We start from the raw sequence: 10,498 nt of genomic DNA, 5'->3' as shown, positions 1-10,498 counted from the left end.
ACTAGTCAGTTGCAATTATCTCCTCAGGTTACTACTCCTAATTCCTATCATGAACCTATTGAACCATCAGAAACAACAAACCAAACTGATCATGAAGAATAATTTAATCAACCTAATGACTTTGACCTTCCCATTGCACTCATAAAAGGAACCAGATCTTGCACACAACACCCTTTGAGCCTTTCCATGACATGTAAAAATCTATCCCCAAGTCATCAAGTTTTTCTTGGTAACCTCCACACAATTCCTATCCCTAGAAATTTGTTTGAAGCATTAGAAAATAAACAATGGGAAAAAGATTTAAAGGTATAAATGAAAGCGTTGGAGAAAAACAGAACTTGCGATATTGTGGAATTACCTAAGGGTAAAAGGTTGGTCAGGTGCAAATGGGTATTTGTAGTGAAATATAAGTTAGATAGGTCTATATAAAGATATAAAGAATGTTTTGTAGCAAAGTGTTATACACAAACCTATGAAATTGATTATTTAGTGGCAAAAATGAATATAGTGAGAATCTTATTATCTTTGACTGCAGTTTTTAATTGGAGCCTACAAAAATTTCATGTTAAAATGTCTTTTTACATGGAGACCTAGACGAGGAGATATATAAAGAGGTGCCACATGGTTTTGAAAGCAAGAAGGAAATGGTTGCAGAATGAAGAAGTAACTTTATGGATCAAAACAATCACCTCATGCATGGTTAGGAAGATTTACAAAGGTTATTATCATGCTAGGGTATGGCCAAAGTCAAGGATACCAAACCTTGTTCATACGAAACTTAGAAACATGAAAGGTGACAACATTGTTGGTTTATGTGGATGACATAGTAACAGGTGGTGACTTAGAGGAGATAAAAAATTCGAAGAATTATTTACTCAAGGAATTTGACATCAAATAACTTGGAAAATTAAAATATCTTTTGGGAATGAAAGTGGCACACTAAAAACAAGGAATTCCCTAACAACTTGTGAGTGCTTGTTATGTAACTTGTGGTTGATGAACATGAAATTTTGTATTGGTGACTTGTGTACATTTAAAGTTTTGTTATACATGTTTATGTGCTATATAAATGTGAATTGTTAGGTGGATTGATTTTTTGAAGAATGTAGTTGTGGAGGTTTGGTTGGAGTGTTGGGAAAACTTGTAATCTACATTACTATACCTTGAGTTAGTCATTTATTTATTGAGTACCATCTTCTTTGGTACTCACCCTCTTACTTATACACTTGTGTAGGGTACGATCCTGAATCATTGTGATTATTTCTTTTTCTCTTTTACATATGAGGCTTACTATGGAAAGTTTTGAGGTAGTTGTTTATCATATCGACGGAAACCCCATACTGATTTTTTATGTTCTTGTTCTTCTTAAGCAATAAAAACATTTAGACTTGTACTTCTTTGAATCTATTGTAACACTTAGAGGCTTGTACATGTGACACTAGGTTTTGGGGGTATTTAGTTATATTATGTTTATGCAAATTTGTGTTATACTCAGTTCCATGTTTTATTTAAACTTCCACATTCACCTTATGGTATTTAGGTTTAGGCTGAGTTGTCTTGCTGGGATAAGTCAGGGTTCATCACATCCGATTTTGGGTTACGAAAAAATCACAAAACCAAGTATAAAATTATTTTCGTGCCCTCATCTAGAAGTAGGCATGTCGTCCATTACCTGCTTCCCAACTCTTATTATTACTATTAAAAAAATAAAAAATTCCTTGAAGTAAATAGAGTTTATGAGTCCACACACTTAAATATCAGTGTCAAATATGGCCTGAAAGTTGGTGGTCACCTAATTCACCCAAATCTTGAGCACAAGATAACTTCATATTGGATTGACCCTCTTAATCTAACCAAAATAACTCATTCATAACTTGGTCTCTAAATTTTGTTAAACTCTAGCACATTTAAAATATTTATTTTAATTTGGGTTTACTGCTTAAAAATGACTTTGATTATAATATGGATCGGGGTCGAGTCTCGAGATCTAGCGCAACTAAATTTTAGGTTGTATGTTTCAAATCTCGAGGATTGAGTCTCGAGTTAAGGTCAAGTTAGATATCGAATCGTTATAGAGGATAAGTGCTCGAGTTCCTAGTTGAATCTTGAGTTAGTGTTGAACGGTCTCATACTTAAGGCCTCGAGGATTGGGTCATGATCAAGTTTTGGTGTTGTGTCCTAGTAACTACGTCACCATATCCTAATGTCACCCTCAAAGAATCACCAAGCACAATGAATACTCTAGAATCCAAAGTAGCCCTAAAACCGGTATGGTGGTACACTTGAACTTTGAATTTGATTATTTATTTATTTTGTGCTAACCTTGTCGGTTACATCCTCCGACAAAATTTTCATGATCAAAGAGGGTGAGTTCTTGTAGAGTTTAAACCAAATTGAGACAATGTGTGTTCATTCTAGCCATCAGAATATACTCATATACAATCATTAACCATTGACACATATATTTCAAGTAACTGGAGCATATGTAAGTCCCAAAGATATCGCATAGAACTTTTTAATGCCTCTATCAAGTTTTTTTGAAAATTATCTTAAAATATTTCCTCCCACTTTTAGCCTTATGGAACCAGCCAAAAGACCTTTAAGAATTATACGATTCCGTGAAACAAATCAAACAGGTCATTTATACGAACGAGGCAATCATTAGTTATTGCATATCATTACATAGTTCAACTATTAGTAGCCAATATATATTCTCAAGTACCTGAAGCTCTTTTTTCACAAGGATATTTGCTTACAATTGGGTTCTATAAAGCCCTTTCCAGTAAGTTGCCAACTTTTTCTTAGCTCGCTTTACTACATTGATATCATATAATATGGATGTATCAAAATGGGCTAGTTGTCAGGTGCCAACTCATTACCAAAAAATCTATTTCTTATATGGGCGATAATCAAAGAAAATCCATAGAAAACACATCATCTAATTCTCTCACTAAGGATGCTTTTTCCGACTAGGTGTATGGTTTATTCCATGCCTTACCACATACCATTTCTTTTACCATAGATAGGAAGCATATGAATTTTTTCTTCACCGGTCACTAAGTCACAACAATAAAAGATAAAACATTTCCTGTTCCTCCCATTCTCTTCTTCTTTCTTCTTTTGAAAATAATTGATTCATTGATTTCCAACTAAAATTTCTTTCATGACATATGAGATTGTATTCTGAGAGGAAAATAACCCATCACAAACAATGACATATCAATTAAACCATATAAATGTGATCTTTTTTTAGTTATGTTGTCCTTTCTCTCAATTATATATTGGCAAGCATTGTATACATTTCGAACAAAATAAAAATACCCCACAGGATTAGAAAGAAATAAAAGTATTGCTCAATGTCTTAAGCATTCAGAATTTACAACTCTTTACTACAATTTCTGTAGAAGGATTTCTTCATTTTGTCTTTTTGAATGAATATTTGATCGTCCACTAATCATGTTATATATTTCCAATCCTGTTAGAAAAATGTCAACTACCTCGAACTAGGTTAACGTCTTCATATATAAGGTTGTTTAAAGGGATAACCAACCTTCCAACAAATCTCTAAATCTGAAAAATACTTCATTATTATCGGATCATACCTAGCCAATCGAAAAACCTAGAGTAATGTATCATTTCGATCCATCTTAAAATCCTCATCCAGTTTGTTACTTTTCAGAGAAGGAAAAACATACAATATGATCTTCTTTTGTTATTGAACAAGTAGGAACATTAGTTAAGAAAAAATTTATGAAAGGAAAACTACTTACTTCATTATAACATAGATATTTATAGAGTTTACAAGTAAAACAACTCCTAAGGATAAGATTAAAAAAAGTAAGGATAAGGATAAGGATAAGATATAAGCTAATTAAATGCTAAACAGTAAATAACTACCCCACAATAAAGAGAACTTGGACTGATGCAGTTCTTATGCATATTTGTAACACTCCTCCTTGCTTTAAGAGCTGCAAACTCCAAGTTTTTGCCTGAGAAGTTGAAATTTATTGCCTGATAATGGTTTGGTGAAGATATCAGCCAGCTTTTCTTCAGTTTTGCAATAGAGCAGAATCACGTCACCATTATTTTTCACTTCCCTTAAGAAGAAAAGCTTGATGTTGAAGTGTTTTGTTTTACCATGAAATACAGGATTATGAGAAATTGCTATTGCAGATTGATTTTCCACAAATACTTCAATTCCCTTTGTTTGATTCATGTGCAGACCACCAAAAATTTTCCTCAACCACAATAATTGATTCACTGCTGTTGTTGTAGTCACAAATTCTGCCTCTGTAGTGGATTGAGCCATAATGTCCTGATTCTTTTAGCACCATAAAAAAATTCCTGAGCCAAGACTGAAACAATATCCAGATGTGATGTTCATGTCATATGTGGATCCAGCCCAATCACTATTAGAATACATAAATAGTTTGAGATCTATTTTTTTCTGAAACTTGACACCATAATTGATGGTTCCTTTGATGTATCTGACAACTCGTTTTGCTACTTTTATGATGCACCTCACTAGCACAATGCATGAACCTCGATAGAATGCTTACATCATACAAAATATCAGGTCTTGGAGCTGTGAGATACATCAAACAACCGACTAAGCCTCTGAAGTACGTTTTCTCCACTTTCTCTGCTCCGTCATTCTTGCTTAGTTTCTCTTTTTGGTTCATATGAGTGCTCATGTCCTTGCAATCTTCCATGTTGAACTTCTTGATAATTTCCTTAACATATTTATTTTGGCAAATGAAAACTTCATCCTGTCCCTACTTGATTTCTATACCAAGACAATAAGACATTAAACCAACATCAGTCATCTCAAAGGCTTGCATAATTTATTTGTTGGCTCAGCCCAAAATAAATTAGTTTTCTTTATCATAACATGTTGAAGAAAACTAATTTATTTGTTGGCTCAGCCCAAAATTTCTTTGGCAAGTTCTTCTCGTGCAACATGCATCTAGTCATCTCCATAATATATTTGTTCCTTCTCTCGCTTACTCCATTTTGTTGTGGAGTATAGAGAGTAGTAAGCTGATTATGAATCCTTATTTCCTCACATAACATGTCGAACTGCTAAAAAGTGTATTCCTTTCCATTATCTGTTCTTGCAGACTGAATTTTACAGTTTGCTTCATTTTCTATTTTGCTTTGAACTTCCGAAAAACATAGAAGCCTTTGACTTATGCTTGAGAAAATAAATCCAGCACATGCGGGTTAGATCATCTACAAAAATGATATAGTAAAGACTACCTTTTGGTGAAAGAGTCCTTTGAGGTCCTCTATATCAATATGAATCAGTTGCAATTTGTTCGAGGCTCTCCAAGTTGTCTTTGGAAATGGAAGTATGTTTTATTTTCCATATTGACATGCAAGACAATTGGAACAATGTACTTCTAAAATAGGCAAGTCCTTAACTATTTTCATTTTTTGAATTTTAATCAACCCTTCATAGTGATAGTGTTCGAGTCTCTTGTGTCATACTTCTGCAACACTTTCTTTTGCTAAAAAAAACAGGCTCCTCCTCATATGAATTTAATGAGAAACTTTTGCCTCTCATTCTTACTTTAAACATTTCTTAATCTGAAGCATCAATTATCAAGCAATGATTATCTTCAAAATTTAACTTGTAGCCTTTTCCTATCAATTGACCAACACTAAGCAAGTTCTGATCTATTTCAAGTACATACAGCACATCAGAAATTGTTTTAGTACCTGAATTACTTGGAATACCAATGGTTCATTTCCCTTTAATAGGAAGATGGTCACTATTACCTATTCTGACTTTACTAATGGTCGTGGCCTTCAATTTCTTGAAGAGAGACATGTCATGTGTCATATGATTAGTGCATTGACTATCAATCAGTCAACACTCACTAGATGATCTGCTTGAAAAACATGTAGCAACAAAGAGTTGATCTTCCTCCTCACCCTCAACAATTTGAGTCTCTGCTTCTTGTCGCTGACCATTATTCTTGCAAATGACAGCTTAATATCCAAGTTGATTGCATTTACTACATTTAGCATTAGGCCTTCTCTGACATTTATATGGTGGATGGCCTTTCTTGTTACAATGCTTACAAGGAGGATAACTTTTCGTAAAGTGTCTAGTTTTTCCATTGGTAGTACTTGTTGAAATGCCTTCGCCATTTTTCTTGTTCTTCTTCTTTTTATTTTTGCCTCCATCTTGAGGCTTGGCCAACAATGCTCCCCCTCTTTATTTCCTTCTCTCATGACTTCATTGTTTTCGTGCCTGCAAAGCATTCAATAACTCTTTGAAGGTAATCTTGGATAGATCCTTTGTGTTTTCCAAAGTAGTTATGGTTTCTTCAAATCTTTCCAGTACAGTTAACAGAATCTTTTCAACAATACGTGAATCATTAAATACGGAACCAAGCAATCTTATATTATATGATATGTTTAAGATCCTTTCATAGTAATATTTGATGGTTTCAGTTTCTTTCATCTTCTGCATCTCAAAATCTCTTATAAGATTTAGCATTTGCATACCTTTGATCATTTCATCCCCTTCGTATTCTGTCGTAAGATAATCTCATATGGCTTTTTAAGAGTTTAGAGACATAATTCAAGTGAAGATTGAAGAAGATACTGCTAAAAATAAACAGGCCTTTGCCTTTGATTTTCTGGTTTTCCTGTCTTTATGGTTTTTGATTTGGGCCATAGTAGGATTGTTAGGAAACGGGGGAACTTTATAATCCTTTTCGACTACCTCCCACATATCCATGTCATCTAGATAAGTCTCCATCCTTACCGCCCAAATCTGATAGTTATCACCATTAAAAACAGGTGGTGCCATTACAGAAAAACTTGATTATGCTTCCATGATTGATAAACTTGTGTTGTTGATGACAATTCTAACTTTGATGAAACACCCACGGATCCCTCAAGAAGTAAATACTCTGATACCAATTGTTAGTTTTCAGAGAAGGAAAAACATAACAATATGATCTTCTTTTGTTATTAAACAAGTAGGAAGTTAAGAAAAAAATTATGAAAGAAAAATTACATACTTCATTATAACACAGATATTTGTAGAGTTTACAAGTAAACCAACTCCTAAGGATAAGATTAAAAACTAAGGATAAGGATAAGATATAAACTAATTAACTGGTAAATAATAAATAACTACCCTACAATACAGAGAACTTAGACTGGTGCAGTTCTTATGCATATTTCTAACAAAGTTGTAAATTTCCAACTATCAACAAAAAAATAATCCATGATTAACTTAGTAAATTAAATCGCCTCAAGACATTGGTGTTCCCTATGGGTATTTCAAACAATACAATATTATACCGTGTATTTGGTCATGTTCACCTTTAAATGATGTCAAATCTACATTACTCTTGTCAGAACGTGCTAGAGCAACGTTTAAGTATTCACCTAAGAATCATTGCTTTACAACATTAAGTATTCGAGTTGTTAGCACTTTAGAGGTTTCATCTTTAGTAACTCTTGAGGCTACATTTCTTTTTTTTTCCAAACAAACCAGAATCTTTGTAGCAGTCCTGAGTTGGTAAGGGCTTTATTTAGTTCTGAATTTAATCATTATATCTATTATTATCTTTGGAATGGTACGAAAGGATAAGTGTCTCATGGGTAACATTTTCATGTTGATAAAGTGCAAGGTGATACTCTTTTTAGAAACAGAATCACATAGGTGGACCAAAATTCCCCACAATGACATAACAACCCTTTTTCTTAGCTTTTCAAACCACTTTTGTTTGTTTCCCCTTCATTGTGAAATATGGGTGTTTACAAAGGTGACCCTTGATGCCTCTAAACCTTTGGATTATTCTTGTTATGGGACGACCAGTTAAAGAAAGTGTTAAAAAGATAAGCAATGTTAGATTCATCTTGTTGGCTCTACTAATCACAAAAGGAGGAATAAGAAATATAAGATAAGACACATCCTATCACGTCCTCGCAAAATCATGATTAGAGAAATGGCCGACAACATCACCATAATTAAGATTCTACTACCAACGTGTTCTCCATAAGTCACAATAACAACCTAGTGCTCTGATACCAACTTTGTCACGACCCAATTAAGGATTATGACCGGAGCTAAGGGGGAGAATCCTTAAGCAAGCCTTACAAGAATTTACACAAAATCGGGCAGAGTTTCCTTTGTTTTTAGGCGTATCTAAATTTTATGTCTTAGAAATCCACAACATAACTAATAACAACTATAAATTAAGACATAATATCCATCGAGATCTAATTATCACGTAATAATACCAATTCATCTCTAAATATGAAAAAGAGGTTCAAAGTAGTCACTTAACTACAATTCAAAGGAATAATCATGACTCTATAAGAACTGAAAAAAATGGAGTGACTCTAAGAGTTCATAAGAAACTAGATAAACCATAGCAAATCAATAGTTTTCTTGCCACGAGAAGCAATGTGGGGCTCACCAGATGCTACAAACACTCTCTACTTAATGAAATCATATTCAACACTACCTGAGTTATCTGTAAAACAATTAGCGATGAGTGAGACACTAGCTTAGTGAGTAATAATTCTTAACACAACCATTTTAATGAGGGACAAGTCTAGAAAACATGTTATGATAGTTAAATTGCTAAAATTAATGCCTTTTTCAAAAACGGTAATAGTAGTCAATCTTATTTACCTTATGTAAGAGAAATCAATGTTAACACTTAGTAGTAAACTCAGAAAAACACTTTTATATCAAATCTTAGTAGTAAACTCAGATACCACTTTCAGATCTAATATTATAGTTGCGAGGTTTCCAAGGATGTGTGGCCTTCTCTTTAAGAAGTAATCAATAAAAATGAAATCCTCATAAAGGAGTTAAATATTCCTATCAGTAGATTCCTACTCGAGGGATATCAGTAACAGTATACTAGTTCAACATTTCCACAAGCAAGGGCTTTATCATTAATCAGTAACTACAAGGTGCACCAGGTCTAACGAACCCGCCAATAGCTATAGGATTTATCAAGGTCTACTCCCATTTAAACTTTTCTCGTAATTAGTATAAGCATTTCAAAATTGAACAGAGCATTTAAATCTTATCAAAGCATATCATTTCAAAGTTTAACAATCACTTGTCAAAATACTATATCTCAAATAAGTGTAAAACCTTTTCAATACTAGTAATCATATCTTCTAAGAATGATATCATTTCAAATAATATTTTCAGTATTATATCAAGCATAAGACTTGTCCCACATACAAGTTCAAAACATTCAGTAACACATTTACTTTATAAACCATGTAAAATCATGAACCTTGTGAAATATAAATTTTGGTAAGATACTACTCACAGTACTTGTTGATGTACCAAACTCGTGAGAGAAATCCATAAGGCTTCCTTCAATCAATATATAATCATATGGCATCAATCTCGAGTTAATTCCTTGTTAAGGTTAGTTAATTCAGAAACTAAAATAAAAATTATTTTTTTCCAACTCTTTTGGACTTCATTTTCCATCAAATTGCTAAATTTTAATTATTCAACTCATACGTAGTTTTACTGATGCACTATATCCTAACTTCGTCCAATTTTCACAACTTATTCATCTACTTTTGTCTCCAAATTACATGTCTAAATCATTGCCTCTGGTAGTAAAATTGCAGCCAACAAAATAGATTACCTAGGTTAAGATCACTCATGACGTAACTACTAAGGATCAAGGTAAAATTATACATGAAAGAAAGGATTTAACTCCACTCCGTTATAATCTGATGAACCTTTTGCTCTTTCTGCGTATGTCCCCTCTTTTCATACTTCCTCTTCTTTTTCTCTATCTCGTTCTATTCAAATTGCTCTCTTTTCCCATACTTTGCTTGTTGTTGCACGCTATGTTCACAACCCCTAATCGCTGTTATTTCCTTATTTTTCTTTAGATTTGTTGCAGCTTGCAGCCCTTTGCAGCTTTGAACTTTTGGCCCACACTTTTTTAAAAAAACAATTGGTCATTAAAATATACCAACAATCTGCCTCTCCATTTTTTTTAAACCAAAAGACATAAATGACCTTATATCAACGTAGGGTATTACATCCACCATGATAGGTTCACCTGATATTGTATTGGATCCTTAAGTTTAAGCAAATGAGACCAGAAGAACGATAATTGAATATTGAATATGGATTTCACTCAATAGTTCTTTCCTTTTGTGATAAATATCAAAAGTTTACCTCACTAACCCATGGCAGTTGAGTATTCTAAGAAAATCTTAGTCATACTAAAATCATGGAATGTGAAGGACATGAAGGATCGACACAAAGTACACAGAGCATGACTACCTGATGGCATTTAGGGGAATATGTTAAAAGTAGACACATGTTGATGCAGGTGCAATGGAAGTTAGATGATTTTTCATGCTCTCTTTTCATTATTATATCAACCCAAATGTACTTGCTACTTTCAAGCTTCGTTTTCCATATTTTGCTTACAACAAGAACTACTCTGGTATGACATGACTGCTTTCTTCTCCT

Source organism: Solanum lycopersicum, chromosome 1 (assembly GCF_036512215.1).
Source record: "Solanum lycopersicum chromosome 1, SLM_r2.1".
Classification (NCBI taxonomy): domain Eukaryota; kingdom Viridiplantae; phylum Streptophyta; class Magnoliopsida; order Solanales; family Solanaceae; genus Solanum; species Solanum lycopersicum.
The sequence above is the reverse complement of the archived record's forward strand: the minus strand, read 5'-3'. Positions refer to the sequence as shown.